Source organism: Polypterus senegalus, chromosome 1 (genome assembly GCF_016835505.1).
Source record: "Polypterus senegalus isolate Bchr_013 chromosome 1, ASM1683550v1, whole genome shotgun sequence".
Taxonomy (NCBI): Eukaryota; Metazoa; Chordata; class Cladistia; order Polypteriformes; family Polypteridae; genus Polypterus; species Polypterus senegalus.
The window spans coordinates 340,734,586-340,750,138 of record NC_053154.1 but is presented as its reverse complement, the minus strand read 5'-3'; the positions used below and the strand labels follow the sequence as shown (position 1 = coordinate 340,750,138).

At 42.7% G+C, this 15,553-nt stretch overlaps 1 long non-coding RNA gene across 1 annotated transcript; it reads left to right on the top strand.

The window, feature by feature from the left end:
• The first annotated feature begins 1,943 nt into the window (after positions 1-1,943).
• LOC120517273 lies at positions 1,944-15,202 on the top strand. Its single transcript, XR_005631009.1, has 4 exons — positions 1,944-1,978; positions 11,650-11,711; positions 13,887-14,172; positions 15,048-15,202. It is a non-coding gene; the product is annotated as an uncharacterized LOC120517273 (long non-coding RNA).
• The last annotated feature ends 351 nt before the right edge of the window (positions 15,203-15,553 follow it).

Below are 15,553 nucleotides of genomic sequence, written 5' to 3'. Positions count from 1 at the left end.
AAATCTAAGATGTTTTTGTGTTGAGTGAGAAAACATCAATCACCTTTTGGTGTAAAGCTTCACTCCAGGAGGTCTTCTATTCTGACGTCTCTCAAGCCCACCTGCTCGCTCCGCTCTGCTCTTCTGCTCTGTAGACATTTCTAGATGTTTTCACGTTGACACTTGGTGGCCAATGCCGTCCACTTCCTGCTCAGTCATCACATCTCCAGCATGTCAGCCATTTCTAACTCACAAAGGCTCATCTCTCGGTCACAATGGACGTCAGACTTGTTGTGATTCTCCCCATCTTTATAACATGTAAGTATTTATTTATGGAGATCCTACATTTAATTTAGAAGTCTCTTTCTTTTTATCAGCTCACCAGAAGTAACTTGTCCCTTAAACTGCACATTTGTCCTTTTCCACAGGTGTTGTCCCCAGGCTCATCTCTCCAGGGTCCCCAGAAGTGATTGAATGTGACCTGAGGAATGTCACTCTGGTCATCTGGTACCGGCAGTACCCTGGTCAGCCCCCGGTGGCTTTAGGGGTCTATGACAACAACTCAGCTCTTCCACCAACGATGTTCATTGACTATTTTAATGGAGTCTTTTCTTATTCCAATGAGACTGTGACTTTAACATTTAAAAATGTCACCAAAAGTGACGCTGCAATATTCATACAAAAATGTAGCTCAAAGTGCTTTACAAAATGAATAGAGAAATAGAAGACACAATAAAAAATAAACATAAGTCAACATTAATTAACATAGAATAAGAGTAAGGTCCGATGGCCAGGGTGGACAGAAAAAACAAAAAAAACTCCAAAGGCTGGAGAAAAAAATAAAATCTGTAGGGGTTCCAGACCAAGATACCACCCAGTCCCCTCTGGGCAATCTACCTAACATAAATCAAACAGTCCTCTTTGGATTTAGGGTTTTCATGGAAGGACCTGATGATGATGGTCACGTAGACTTCTGGCTTTCAGTTCATCAATGTTGGTGCATCATGATGCTTTGAGAAGGTGGTGGTGGCGCAGGCCGCCACCACAAAGAAACCGGAAAAGGAAACAGAAGAGAGAGTAGGGGTCAGAATGGATTTTGGAGCCACTATGAATAGTTATTATGAAGAATTGAACATACAGAGTATCAGGATTAAGTTAAAGTGAAGTTATAGAAAGGCCATGTTACAGTAATGTGTTTTCAGCAGTGTTTTAAACTGCTCTACTGTATCAGCCTCGTGAATTCCTATTAGCAGGCTATTCCAGATTTTAGGTGCATAACAGCAGAAGGCCGCCTCACCACTTCTTTTAAGTTTTGTTCTTGGAATTCTAAGGAGACACTCATTTGAGGATCTGAGGTTACGATTTGGAATATAAGGTGTCAGACATTCCGATATATAAAGATGGAGCGAGATTATTTAAGGCTTTATTAACCATAAGCAGTATTTTAAAAGTCAATTCTGAAAGACACAGGTAACCAGTGTAGTGACATCAAAACTGGAGAAATGTGCTCAGATTTTCTTTTCCTAGTTAGGATTCTAGCAGCTCCATTCTGCACTTGTTGCAAGTGATTTCTGTCTTTTTTGGGTAGTCCTGAGAGGAGTGCGTTACAGTAATCTAGTCGACTGAAAACAAACGCGTGAACTAATTTCTCAGCATCTTTCAGTGATATAAGAGGTCTAACTTTAGCTATGTTTCTTAAGTGAAAAAATGCTGTCCTAGTGATCTGATGAATATGAGGTTTAAAATTCAGATTACAGTCAACAGTTACCCCAAAATTTTTTACTTCCGTCTTAACTTTTAATCCTAGTGCATCAAGTTTATTTCTGATGCCCTCGCTGAATCCATTATTGTCAATTACTAAAATTTCAGTTTTCTCTTTATTTAGTTTGAGAAAATTACTATTCATCCATTCAGAAATACAATGCTGCAACTTATTATTGTGCGAAGAAGGAGAGTCAGAGGTTCGTGTTTGGGAATGGAGTCATGCTGACTTATGAGGGTATGTACAGTAAGTGCTGCTTCATGACACGCCATCTCTGATACTTGTTAACATGAGGTGGGATTACAAAGGCCGGGGTCTTGAATGATGGCAGGGGGGCATCGAAACACAAAGACGTCAATTAAGACAGATACAACAGCACATCGTCATTTAAAATGATCTTTGTTAGTTTTGTAATAAAATACGACATTATATGTACCTGTACTTGTTCTTGTTATCTGTATTTGAATTAGCATCGAGGAGGCAGGGTAGAATGCAGCAGTAACTGATATCGACATTTGTAAGTTAATAACCGCATCATAGTAACAGCGAGTCCTTAGTTTAAAGGAAAAGAATAAAAGGCCGCGGCTGACTTCAAAGCAGTAAAAGGTGAAGGCTCAGCAGTGCGCAGGTCAGCGGCCAGCGTTAAGACACCAATAAGGCACAAGGAGCTGTAGGAGCAGATAAGGTAGTAAAAGTTTTATTTATTTTAGATTAAACAGTCCTTAGCAGTCCAGAGGTAGAACAGTTAAGTGGGCGACAGCGTAAGGGGTCATTAATACAAACAGTGAGAGTGAAGAGCTTATAAGTAAGAGGAGCGCAAAGTTAGGAGAAGAGACAGAGAAAAGTAAAGTTAACCTCATAGAAAGGCAAACAGCAGGCAGCTGAGAGGGAGAACAGGACAGGAGCTTAAGGGGACAGAAGGTGTAAAATATCTGGAGCAGATGTTAGTGTTACCATTTAAGTTAAGGAGCACCCGAAAGAAGAAAAAATTTAATTTTATGAAAAAAAAGGCAGTTTACTAATCCCAAATCAAATTTTAATAATGAGGCCAGTGCAATGCAAGTCCTGTTGGATGTTGGACTTTTTAGATGATGGTTTGGAAGAGCCAGTTGTCTATGAGGGCCACATCTGCAGGAGATGCCAGCTGATCCAGCACCTCGAGCTCAGGGTCGCTGAACTGCCCTGCGTTGTAATAGAGAATTGGTGGACTTGGCCCAGGTGTCCTTTAGAGAGATAGTGTGCACCCCCAAGGTGGTGCAGGAGGAGATTTCAGACCAGACAGGTAGGAATAGGTGGGTCACGGTCACAAGGCATAAGGTAAAGGGTGCACACTGTCCAGGGGCATCAACTCCAGAATTAGAAGTGTCAAACCATTATCATGTCCTTGTGGAGCTGGACGGTGACTCTGATAATTCTGAGGTGGTAGGTGGGGATGAGGAGCCGCAACGGGCCACCTCAAAACCAGTTCCCAAAAAGAGAGAGGTAGTGATAGTTGGGGACTCAATCATTAGGGGGATTGAAACACAGGTGTGCTCCAGAGAGAGAGAGTCTCACACGGTGTGTTGCCTTCTGGGAGCTCAGGTGGGGGACCTCCCTGGAAGGGTGGATAGGCTTTTGGCCAGAGCGGGGGTGGATCCAGTTGTCATTGTCCATGCTGGAACAAATGACATACATAAGGGTAGTCTGTCAGTCCTGCGATCCAAATTCAAAGAGTTAGGTACCAAGCTGAGGAGCAGAACTGACAAGGTAGTCTTCTCCAAAGTTCTACCTGTGCCACGCGCCAGTCCAGGTAAGATTGAGGAGATTAGAAGGCTTAACGTGTGGCTCAAATCTTGGTGTAGGGTAGAAGGGTATAGGTTCATGGGGCATTTGAACTCCTTTTGGAATAGATAGGACCTGTTAGACTGTGATGGGTTACATCTGAACTGGAGGGGCACCAATGTATTGGGGAGGCATATGTGTAGGCTAGTCAAGGATTGGGAGGGCACTTTGGTAGTTGAACTTTAGTAGGACTAATTTTGAGAAGATGCAACAAAGTCTAAGTAAGATAGACTGGGATAAGCTTTTAAATGTGGAGACAGTCGAGGAGCAGTGGAACAGGTTTAAAAATGTAATGCAGGACAGATACAGACCTAAATTTGGAATTAATAAGAAACTAAGAAAAACTCCACGATGGATTAATAAAGATTTAAAAAAGAAGTTGCAAAGGAAAAAACTGTTTTATAAGGCATATAAGACTAATGACTGCAAAGAGAATCGTAGCATGTATTAGAACATGAGGGCAACCATTAAGAAGGATATCAGGGAGGCTAAAAGACCGTTGGAGAGGAATAACAGATAAGGAGAAATTTTAGTAGTAAAAGAACAGTCAAGGAGGAGATGAAGTGAATCAGAAATAGTAAAGGGGAATTAAAAGATACAGACAGTGAAATAGCAGATGCCCTAAACTTACATTTTTCTGAGGTGTTTACAAGTGAGCAAGTGGATAACCTCAGAGCAGTAACAGGGACTACTAAGGAGGTACTGAGGGATTTGGAAATTGTAGAGGGAGAAGTGCTGCTCAGATTAAATAAGATGAAATCAAACAAATCACCAGGACCAGATAATATTTATCCTCGTGTTCTTAAGGAGGCTAGTGAGTACAGATATAAACCCTTGACACATATTTTTAGGAAGTCACTGAGCACTGGAGAGATCCCATAATATAAAAAGGGTGACAGGGCAGATCCAAGCAACTAGAGGCCAGTAAGCTTAACATGAAATATCACAGGAAAATTAATGGAAGGAATTATTAAGGATAAGATTGAGCAACACATGACAAGGACAGGAGTTATTAGGAACAGTCAGTGTGGGTTCAGAAGAGGGAGGTCGTGTTTTACTAACATGCTGGAATTCTATGAGGAGGCAACAAAAGGATACGATCAAAGTGGAGCAGATGAGATGATTTATCTGGACTTTCAGAAAGCATTTGATAAGGTGCCACATGAGAGGGTGGGCATCAAATTAAAAGAAGTGGCAGTTCAGGGTGATTTTTTTAGACGGGTGCAGAATTGGCTCAGACACAGGAAGCAGAGGGTGATGGTGCGAGGAACCTCATCAGAACTGGCCGATGTTAAGAGTGGTGACCAGCAGGGGGCAGTGCTGGGGCCGCTGCTATCTATACTAATAAAAGGCAAAGCCCTCACTCACTCACTCACTGACTGACTCATCACTAATTCTCCAACTTCCCGTGTAGGTAGAAGGCTGAAATTTGGCAGGCTCATTCCTTATAGCTTACTTACAAAAGTTAAGCAGGTTTCATTTCGAAATTCTATGCGTAACGGTCATAACTGAATACTACTTATGTACAGATATATACGGCCATAGCCTGCAGCTCGGTTGCCATGGGAGGCGTGGGGATGGGGGACGCAGTTGGCTGACTGCCCATATAAGGCCGTCCATCAGCAGCACTAATCTCTTATCTATAAACGGCGCAAATATATTCACATGTACTTAACCTATATTACAACTATATACACATATAAATTAGACACCCAGACACACACAATCCCCACATGTTCCCCAGTCCTTTATGTGAACTTTCTTTTAAAAGTTTATAATCACACGGCCTGGGAAGTCTGCAGTGAATCCAGCGACCAATCCTGATGCGCCGCAGACACGTTTATTTAATTTACATGTAAAGAAGCGGTCTCACCGGCTCAGCAACAGTTCCTTTATTGAATAATGAAGTCTGTCTCACCCGGGTGACTCGGCGTTAGCGTCCATCCATGGCCGACGCCCGCTCCACAACAGACAAATAAAGCCGTCAGCTCCAAATATCCCTTTTAGGTTAGCAGGCACCCCTTCTACGTGCACCCAACCATCCTTATTACGGAGTCTTCCTTGCTTTACCGCAGGTTACATTATTTTTAAAATGTTTCCTTTTCTTTTTTTTAGAACTTCTTTAACACTAGAATTACCAGAGCCTACGAAAAAACTCGTAATTCCGTCCCACCTTAAACTGCTTCTTAAATCCCTTCACACCTCTCCGCCAGCGCCCTTTGTCTTCTAAATGTGCTGATAAAGAGAAGCTAGGAGCAGCCGGCTATTCCATCCCCCCACCAATTTAGAACGTGCACAAACTTCTCTCAGCTCATGCCTTGATTGAGTATCTGGGAGTGAAGTGGAGTTTTAGAGTGAAATAATAGATCGTTGTTTGGAACACACGCATTTCATGTCTGTTCCGTTTCTACAGTAATCTGTGTCAACACATTGTTAAAACAGAAACTTTTTTTATATTCTAGTAGTAGATGACAAAATGTAGGCATAAACTATATAATGTATGAAGCCTGAAGTCCAAATAGCAAAGAAACATTTTCACAAGAATAACACAATTGCACTTTTATTCAAACATATAACTGCAGAAACAAAAAGCCGCCTTAACATGCGACATTGACACCAGTTTACTATAACTGACTCCGTGGTTCAATAGACAGCCCCGCTTGGGAATCAAGGGTCACGGGTTCGATCCTGCTCCCTTCCCTTTTGAGAAGTAAACTGTTCTTAGTCTTACTGTTTTAGAATAAAAAGATACATTTGATTTCAGTCTGTAACAGCCGGTGCAATTTATTATCTTTGTAAAGGTTAGCTTTTTTTTTATTCACTTTTCACTCTCTCAGTCGCGTTCAGAATCAATCCATACAACCCCATCTGACACGGCTGTTTTCACTAAAGACGCGCTATAGCTCTGCAGTGTACCACGATGCATACTAACGCCCCGGTTCTGACACACAAACGCTGGCGAAGCTGCCTTCTTCGTATCTCACCGTCACTTGCTTTTCTTTTATTCAGTTTTATTGAGTGTTCCTGCCAGTCCCGCATGTTGCTGTATGCTTTTTCTTTTGCACCCAGGACATGCAGAAGAAAGAATGGTAAAGACCAGTAACTTCGGCGCTATATGCAATCATCAGACACTCCCCATCTGCCCGTGTCGTTCAAACACAGGAACATATATTGGTGTAAAAGTATAACAAAAGTGCACTTTTATTCAAGTGCACTTTTTCCATCGCCTTTTCCTGTAAGAAGCAGTGTACACACTTCTCTCTATGCTGTGGTTTCTATTACACACCTGAAAGAAAGACAATATATGTGAAAATATAATCGCACTAATGCAATATTATTTGAAAACGAACAGCGTCAGATCGGGTGTGAATTTATGCAGGAACTGGAAATTCTCTGATGCGGACCTTCCCCCAGGGAAGAAAGTACAGTGTCAGGTGCTCATTCAGTGTAATAGAAACCATAGCACAGAGAGGTGTGTACACGGCAACAAGTACACGGTCGTAAATGTAGGAAGGACGGTCCTTGGGTGTGTGGGAACTGTTAATATTTGAATGTGATGATTTTATATAGCACGGAATGAAAATCTGCACTTCTTAGCATTGCACCATGCAAGATGTCGTATCAATCGCCTACTGTAACTTGCTTTCTTTTTCTTCGGTTATACAGGTAGTTTTGAATAAAAGTGCACTTGTTTTGTTTGCGAAATGAAGTGTCTGCGTGCACTTTTCGTGGCATTACACGTGTATTTTTTGAGCATGCCCGTTTGAGCAGTATAAAAGTATTGAAAAGTATAACAAAACAACGGGCAGATGGGGAGTGTCTGATGATTGCATATAGCGCCGAACTTACTGCTCTTTACTATTCTCTCCTCTGCGTGCCCTGGAGTACAAAAGAAACAGAATACAGGCGCTATAGCTCTGCTGTACCACGATGCATACTAACGCCCCAGGTTCTGACACACAGACGCTGGCGAAGCTGCCTTCTTCGTATCTCACCGTCACTTGATTTTCTTTTTATTCAGTTTTATTGAGTGTTCCTGCCAGTCCCGCATGTTGCTGTATGCTGGATATGTTCATATGTATTGTCTCTTTCTTTCAGGTGTGTAATAGAAACCACAGCATAGAGAGAAGTGTGTACACTGCTTCTTACAGGAAAAGGCGATGGAAAAAGTGCACTTGAATAAAAGTGCACTTTTGTTATACTTTTACACCAATATATGTTCCTGTGTTTGAGCGACACGGGCAGATGGGGAGTGTCTGATGATTGCATATAGCGCGAGTTGGTCTTTACCATTCTTTCTTCTGCATGTCCTGGGTGCAAAAAGAAAAAGCATACAGCAGGAACACTCAATAAAACTGAATAAAAAGAAAAGCAAGTGACGGTGAGATACGAAGAAGGCAGCTTCGCCAGCTTGTGTGTCAGAACCGGGGCGTTAGTATGCATCGTGGTACACTGCAGAGCTATAGCGCGTCTTTAGTGAAAACAGCCGTGTCAGATGGGGTTGTATGGATTGATTCTGAACGCGACTGAGAGAGTGAAAAGTGAATAAAAAAAAAAGCTAACCTTTACAAGGATCATAAATTGCACCGGCTGTTACAGACTGAAATCAAATGTATGTTTTTATTCTAAAACAGTAAGACTAAGAACAGTTTACTTCTCAAAGGGAGGGGAGCAGGATCGAACCCGTGATCCCTTGATTCCCAAGCGGGGACTGTATCTATTGAACCACGGAGTCAGTTATAGTAAACTGGTGTCAATGTCGCATGTTAAGGCGGCTTTTTCTTTCTGCAGTTATATGTTTGAATAAAAGTGCAATTGTGTTATTCTTGTGAAAATGTTTCTTTGCTATTTGGACTTCAGGCTTCATACATTATATAGTTTATGCCTACATTTTGTCATCTACTACTAGAATATAAAAAAGTTTCTGTTTTAACAATGTGTTGACACAGATTACTGTAGAAACGGAACAGACATGAAATGCGTGTGTTCCAAACAACGATCTATTATTTCACTCTAAAACTCCACTTCACTCCCAGATACTCAATCAAGGCATGAGCTGAGAGAAGTTCGTGCACGTTCTAAATTGGTGGGGGGATGGAATAGCCGGCTTCTCTTTATCAGCACATTTAGAAGACAAAGGACGCTGGCGGAGAGGTGTGAAGGGATTTAAGAAGCAGTTTAAGGTGGGACGGAATTACGAGTTTTTTCGTAGGCTCTGGTAATTCTAGTGTTAACACACTACTTCTCTGCTGAGAAGCGCGGGTGTTTTGCTATCTACACATATAAAAGGCAAAGCCCTCACTGACTCATCACTAATTCTCCCACTTTCCATACTGTATATGTGGGAAGCTGAAATTTTGCGTGCTCATTCCTTGCAGTGTACTTATAAAAGTTAGGTATGTTTCATGTCCTGTTACAACACCCAAGTGGGGGGAATGGGTGTACCCCCCAAAACTGTATATATAAATAGGGGAAACCCCTCCTTACTATTTCTGCTACTTCCAATTTTCCCGTGCTCATCCTTTACACTGTACTTACAAAATGTAAGTATGTTTCATTTCGTGTTGTGCCCCGTAATGAACTTTTGAAAATAACGTCTTTTTTTTGGCGGTTCTCACCATTACGCCATAAAGAAGTTTAGGAACTGAGCTCTCCTTTTGGTGGTTTCATTCCTTATTTCCATTAAAAGAGGATTTATTTCACACACAAGGGCCACCCCCGGTCCCCCTTCCTTTTTCCACACACCTACCACGTGGTTGTCTCCCTGCCTATATACATTAACGACATCCCGTGCTCATGTGCCTCCTCACTCGCTTCCATACTGTCCTCAGCTATTCGTGCTCACTGCTCCCTTCTTCTTTACTCCACTGCTTTAAGCCTGTTGGGTACTCCTGCCTTTTCGTTTACTCCACCGTTTTACTACGAAACTTACAACCACCAAAACTTTGTAATGGCACCAGGCTTTAGATCAAATCTCTGCACAAGAACCTCATTGAGGCAACTGTCCTCACTGAAGCAGGCTCAGAGAAGACTGTGTTTATTCCTCGCATCCCTCTCATACCCTCTGACCTCCCATTACCAACTGCAGTCTTTAGACCATCAGGGAAGACCCCGTATCTAATGCCGTATCTAATGATTAATAATAATAATAATTCTTTGCATTTATATTTAGCTTTTCTCACTACTCAAAGCGCTCAGCAATTGCAGGTTAAGGGCCCAACAGAGCAGAGTCCCTTTTAGCATTTACAGGATTCGGACCGGTAACCTTCTGATTGCCAGTGCAGATCTCTAGCCTCAGGTACTCAATGAGCACATTGCAGACTTCTTTGAACAAAGCCAGCTGGTACTCGGTGAAGAGCGCCGGTGGAGGGTATCAGTTCAGAAATGATTCTGCGCAGTTCGGGTTGATCTATTCCAGGGAAAAAATGGAACTCGCTTAAAAGTGCACGTCGGCTTCAACAAGATTTACCGTATTATTTATAATATCATTTATGTTTAAAAAAATAAGGCAAAAGCCTCACAAGTTTTGCTAATAGTTTTTGGGAAGTATTCCATTGAGTGAGCTGGCCTAGAAGTTGATCAGTAGTCTGATTATTAATTAAAATTATTAGAGAACATTTTAGAGAAATAGGCCTGCCTCTCAAGACGGGCTACGTTGTTATATTCAGTTATTTGTATTTAATCTAACACTCGTGTCGTTTTCTGTCTCACATAAGGATATTCACTCCATGTGTTATCTGATTCTACTCAGAATTAACAAAGTGCTGTTTGTTATTTCAAAATTAAAATCACAAGCTGTGAAAAACGAACATTTACTCAGTCCAGGTGGCAGTGAAATGTCACAATACGGGGGCATTTAGCCTTCTTTACTCTCTTTAAGGTCAATTGTCTGTATTTAAGATTAGCTAAACACTCATAACAGAAGCAAAGAGAATTCACTGTGCGCTGAAATGAAGAAGTTAAGATCTGCAGACGACACACGGAGCTGACGGCCTTTCAAGTCACCTGCGACATTCGCAGAGTTTCACAAACATGGTGTTTAGAGAGGGTGGCCCTGTTACTCAGCTGGCTCATTGACTAGTTGACATTTTTATTTTCAGAATGCTGTAAATCATGATTTTCTAATTCAAGTTAGAGATGCCGTCTGTTACCCAACATGGCTGCTTGCTCCGTATTCTTTCAGACCCGCAGTTCAGACTTGAACCTGCACACACTCCTTCTCAGTCGCCACAGCAGCCATATTAAGACAAGAACAGAAAGGACATACAGAATGACACTGAACTTGATTTAAAGTGCTGCTGTCACTCCTAACATACACTACAGTAATTACTAAAACTGATATATGCAGCCAAAGAGAAGCCATGTAGAAATACAATCGTTCTCCACATTTCTTCAAAGGGGTCCGTCTTCAGAGGCCTAGCAGCCATTTCTCTTCCACCTGCTCAGGTGGCTCCTGTCTTCATGTCTTCATGTCCACTAGACGTTGGGCTTTACCTGCTGTGACTTTCTTCTGTCAGCCTGGTGCTGTGTACCTGCGCTACTGCAGTACATACAGTGAATTATCTGCTTGTACAGAATGTAAGTGCCAATCATCTCAGCACTTGTGAGACCAACTGTGGGCCAATCATCTCAGCACTCGTGAGACCAACTGTGGACATTGTGGACCCCAAGACCCCATTAGCAGCGTCTGTTTAAAAGTTAAAGAAGACACCATGGTGTTTAAGTGGTCATCAAAAGGACTGGAGGAGAAGACTTGAGGAGCAAACAGCAATGTACTGGGCAAGCAGGGCACAAAGTGGGCAGATAATGGGAGGGCAGGCCATGGAGAAACATAAGAAAGGAATTTACAGGAAAAAGGTTTGTAAAGGGTTAAAGCATTCAGACTTTTCAATTCTTAAATTAAAGCAGACATCTCCAATTTAGAAAAGCCTGAATTTGGTTTGCTTGAGGTATTGACCTCTCACTTTCAAAATTTGTAATTAATTGTACATTTCAATAATTGAAAAAGAGAAGAAATAATCTCTCAGAAGAGCTTTCTCTGTTTTCTATCTGCTTTCAAAATTAAAATGTTCTTCTTTCTTTAACAGAAAACCAACAAACAACAAAGTCCTCTTCCTCTGAGAATGTTACCTTGCCAGCTGCCACCAAGGTAAGTCACTGGGGCTGCATGACGTTGTCATCCTGCCATGTGGTGGCATTTCAAAGGGGACACAATTACTTCTCATTAGACAGTCAATGACATTTTCATGACACTGTTTGACTGATATTTGATACAATGTCACACTTTGAATATGAAGTTTGTCGGAGATGGCTGGGGTGGCAACCCGGCCGGGATGCCTAGGAAGACCGGAGGAGGGTTTACGCCATCCCCAGACCATGTGGGAGCGACCGCCGTGGTTCCTTTGGGGGCCACGGGTGCAGAGCTTTGAAGCTCAACCCTGTAGGGGCCCGTGGTGACCGCCAGGGGGCGCCCCAATACCTGGAGAGCCCTGGACCTCAGCACTTCCGCCACACCAGGAAGTGCTGGGGGGAAGAGGAGCAGGGACACCCGGAGGGATACAGCCGGCACTTCTGCGACACTGGGGAGTGTCGGTGGAAGATTGCTGGAGCACACTTGGAGCACATCATGGGGGACATAAAAGGGGCCGCCTCCCTTCATTGAGGGCTGGAGTTAGGTGAAAGAGGACAAGGTCTGGATAGAGAGAGAAGGAGGCGGTCTGAAGGAAAGGCATACTGTTGTGTTGGCCTGGACTGTTGAGGTGATTGGTGCTGTAGCACTGGGTTTGTGCACTTTAAATACTTGTAAATAAACATGTGTTGGACTTTAAAATGATGCCCATCTGTCTGTGCCCGGGCTGCTTCCCACAAGTTATCATATTAATGGTGTCCAGTGTCCTAATTCAGTGTGAATTCATGCAAATGTCTAAGGCGCTATATAACAGATTTTTATTTAGGAAATAGACGTATATAAAAGGCGCTATATAGGACAGATGGATACTTTATGGTGCACAAATGTTCAAATCTTCCTTTCCCCTGACACACAAAATGTAAATGTTTTGCCATGTGATCAGGTCACCTAACATGAAAGGTGCCCACTGACCTCTGAGGTTCTTCATGAGGGATAAGAAGAAATGTTCACACCAGCTCTGTAGCCCCTCACCGGTCTCACTGCCCGTATCTTGTCCGTGTATTTAATGCCAGGCATCTCAGATGGCATTCTGTTTGCTGACATAAAAATGAAGGTGCCAGACTGGTCCTTCAGAGCGATGCCATAGGGGAACCATTTTGTGTTTTATTTTGTGATTTGTGAAATATTGATGGGCCCGGATTTTCAAAGGTCTCCTGCTGCATAGGCTAAGTCCAGGCTTTCTTCCTTTAGCCTACCATACATTCAAGATTTTGTGCTTCTTCTACATATTAGGAAGTTTTGCAAAGCACGAAGAACCACCTTCATATGCAGAGAGCCCTTCTCAGAATGAAATGGTGTTTGGTCAAGCAACGGCTCTACGAGGATCCACACAACCCAGTAAAGAGCCATAAAGTGCCAGTAAAGAGCCAGTTATTTTTAAGAGTGTCGGACCCTCTTCTACTTTCACTCCTTCATTTTCCCACCCATAGAGGGCTTCACAAAGCGCCCTTGTTGCCCTTAATAGGCTGCAGATAGACAAGGAATTGACAACTTACTGTATCTTGTCGGCTGACTAACAGCAACCAGACAGAGACACTGAGTTCACCTTTCAGTTAAAAATTGTTTTTATTTGCATCAAAGCCGACAGCAGTAAATATCAGCGATGCCAAGAGCTCTCTAACCTGGACGTGTTCACGGAGTCTCCATTTAGGCCACATGGCCCAGTTCCATAGTCACAGACTGTATGAAGCTTCATCCCACGTAGAGGGTGTCGATTATTCTTCCTTTGAAGAGCAGCAGAGCTCAGCTCTTTACAAAAGTGTCAGTAAAACAGCAACTGAGCAGAAACTCCATTTTTACAATCAGCGACATTTGACCTGAGAGACGTTTTAATGAAAATATTCTGATAAACGGCACTCCTGTCTTATAGGACATCTGCACGAGTTTACACACACACTGAGCAAACTGTAGGGACCAGCTGTCCACCTGTTTATCCATGCAAATCCTGAAGACAAAGGCCAGGAGCTTCACTTGGTGTTCACATGAAACACCAGAATGTGGTCTCTCTTACCGTGCCAACTGTGCCATGACTGTTGGTGCCAAGCAGGCTGGTTTGAGCATTTCTGGAACTTTATGACGGTCATCATCCTCTCGAGATATGATTCACAAAGCCTGCTGTCGTCTTCTCTGTTTCAGATATGATGCTGTGTAAATATTCAGCAGTCGGACTGGCTGTGACTTTGGGCCTTGTGTTGCTGTTTGCTTTGTATTTTAAAGTCAAAGGTAAGTGGAGCCGTCAGAAAACAAAGAAGGAGCTCAGGCTTGATGAACTTTCTTACACTGCGTAAGAGAAACATCAGTAAGTCTGAGAGTTAATGTTTCTATAGAGTAGAAACCCAATCAAGTTGTCCTTCTCCTCATTCTAACTTTTTATTGTTTCTTCACAGATCACATTCTCTCCACAAACCTCCCAGACCAGCAGGTAAACATCATTTAATTTGTCCCCCTTCTGACTTTACCTCTGCAGTGTTATCTCCACATGCAATGAGCAGTTTGATGTAAGATGGCCTCGGTCACAAGCAGCGCTTGTCCTTTTAACCTGTGGCCTCAGCTTTGATGTACTGGGGTGGTGACTGAATGAGGTGGCTTAGCTGGAGGTCTCCTGGCCAGTTAAACCTGAACTTGACACAGTGACCTCTCTGTGAAATGAACACCTCAGTAACGTCCTGTAAAGACTCTTCTTTGTAAAGCAGCTTGCTCATTTCTAGTCATCAGTTTGTCATTCATCTTGTTTTCTGTTCATATTTCATCCATCCAACCATCCATCTTGTAAGCTCACTTACAGCAGACAGCAGACAGGAACAGCCCTGGTCAGAGCAGCCATCAGCTGGAGGGCACAGTACTACACACATGTGGGAGAACATGCAAACACACGTGGTGACGGAGCTGAGATTTGAACCCCTGTCTCTTAGAGCTCTGAGACACTCGAATAACCACGGGGTCCAAGTGCTGCTCGTTTTTGAACCCGCTTCATTCATTTCAGTCACAGAGGCGTCACGTCATCTCCTTATAGAATCAGACACAAAGAAGGAGACGCCCTGAAGGAGACAGCAGCTCCATCACAGAATGGACCCCAGTTAATGATACTGGAGAACATGCAAGTGGCACCCAACTGGGGATTAAACTCAGGACCCTGAAGCTCAGAGAAGCTTCCAAACTTCAGAATTCACACTGACTTTATCAGACACGAATTAAATGTGACTTTTCAGAGTAGAGGAAAAATTATAAATGGTTTGTAAAAAAGCGAATATTGCAGCAGCAGCAGCATAAGTTTTGTGTTTTAATATCCTGTTTCAGGCACGAGAGAATGTACGAACTGAAGCTTTAGATCAGTCAAGAAAAGAAAGAAGAAGAAGAAGCAAACTTTAAAACAGGACATGCTGACATCAATCAATGTGACACCATAGCTGGGTGACGAGAAGGACGAGCGAGGAGATCCACGTTGGCATTTTGTTCAGTACAGTGGAACCTTGGTTCATGACCATAATTCGTTCCAAAACTCTGGTTGTAAACCGAGTTGGTCGTGAACCAAAGCAGTTTCCCCCGTAGGATTGTATGTAAATACAATTAATCCGTTCCAGACCGTACAAACTGTATGTAAATATGTAAATATATGTAAAGATTAAGCACAAATATAGTTAATTACACCATAGAATGCACAGTGTAATAGTAAACTAATGTAAAAACATTGAATAACACTGACACAAAACACCCAGGCTCCCTGATCAGCTACACGAGCAGACTCGCTGACGCTCTCTCTCTATATCTGAACAGAGGGGAACATTTGAACAAATCCGAACTTT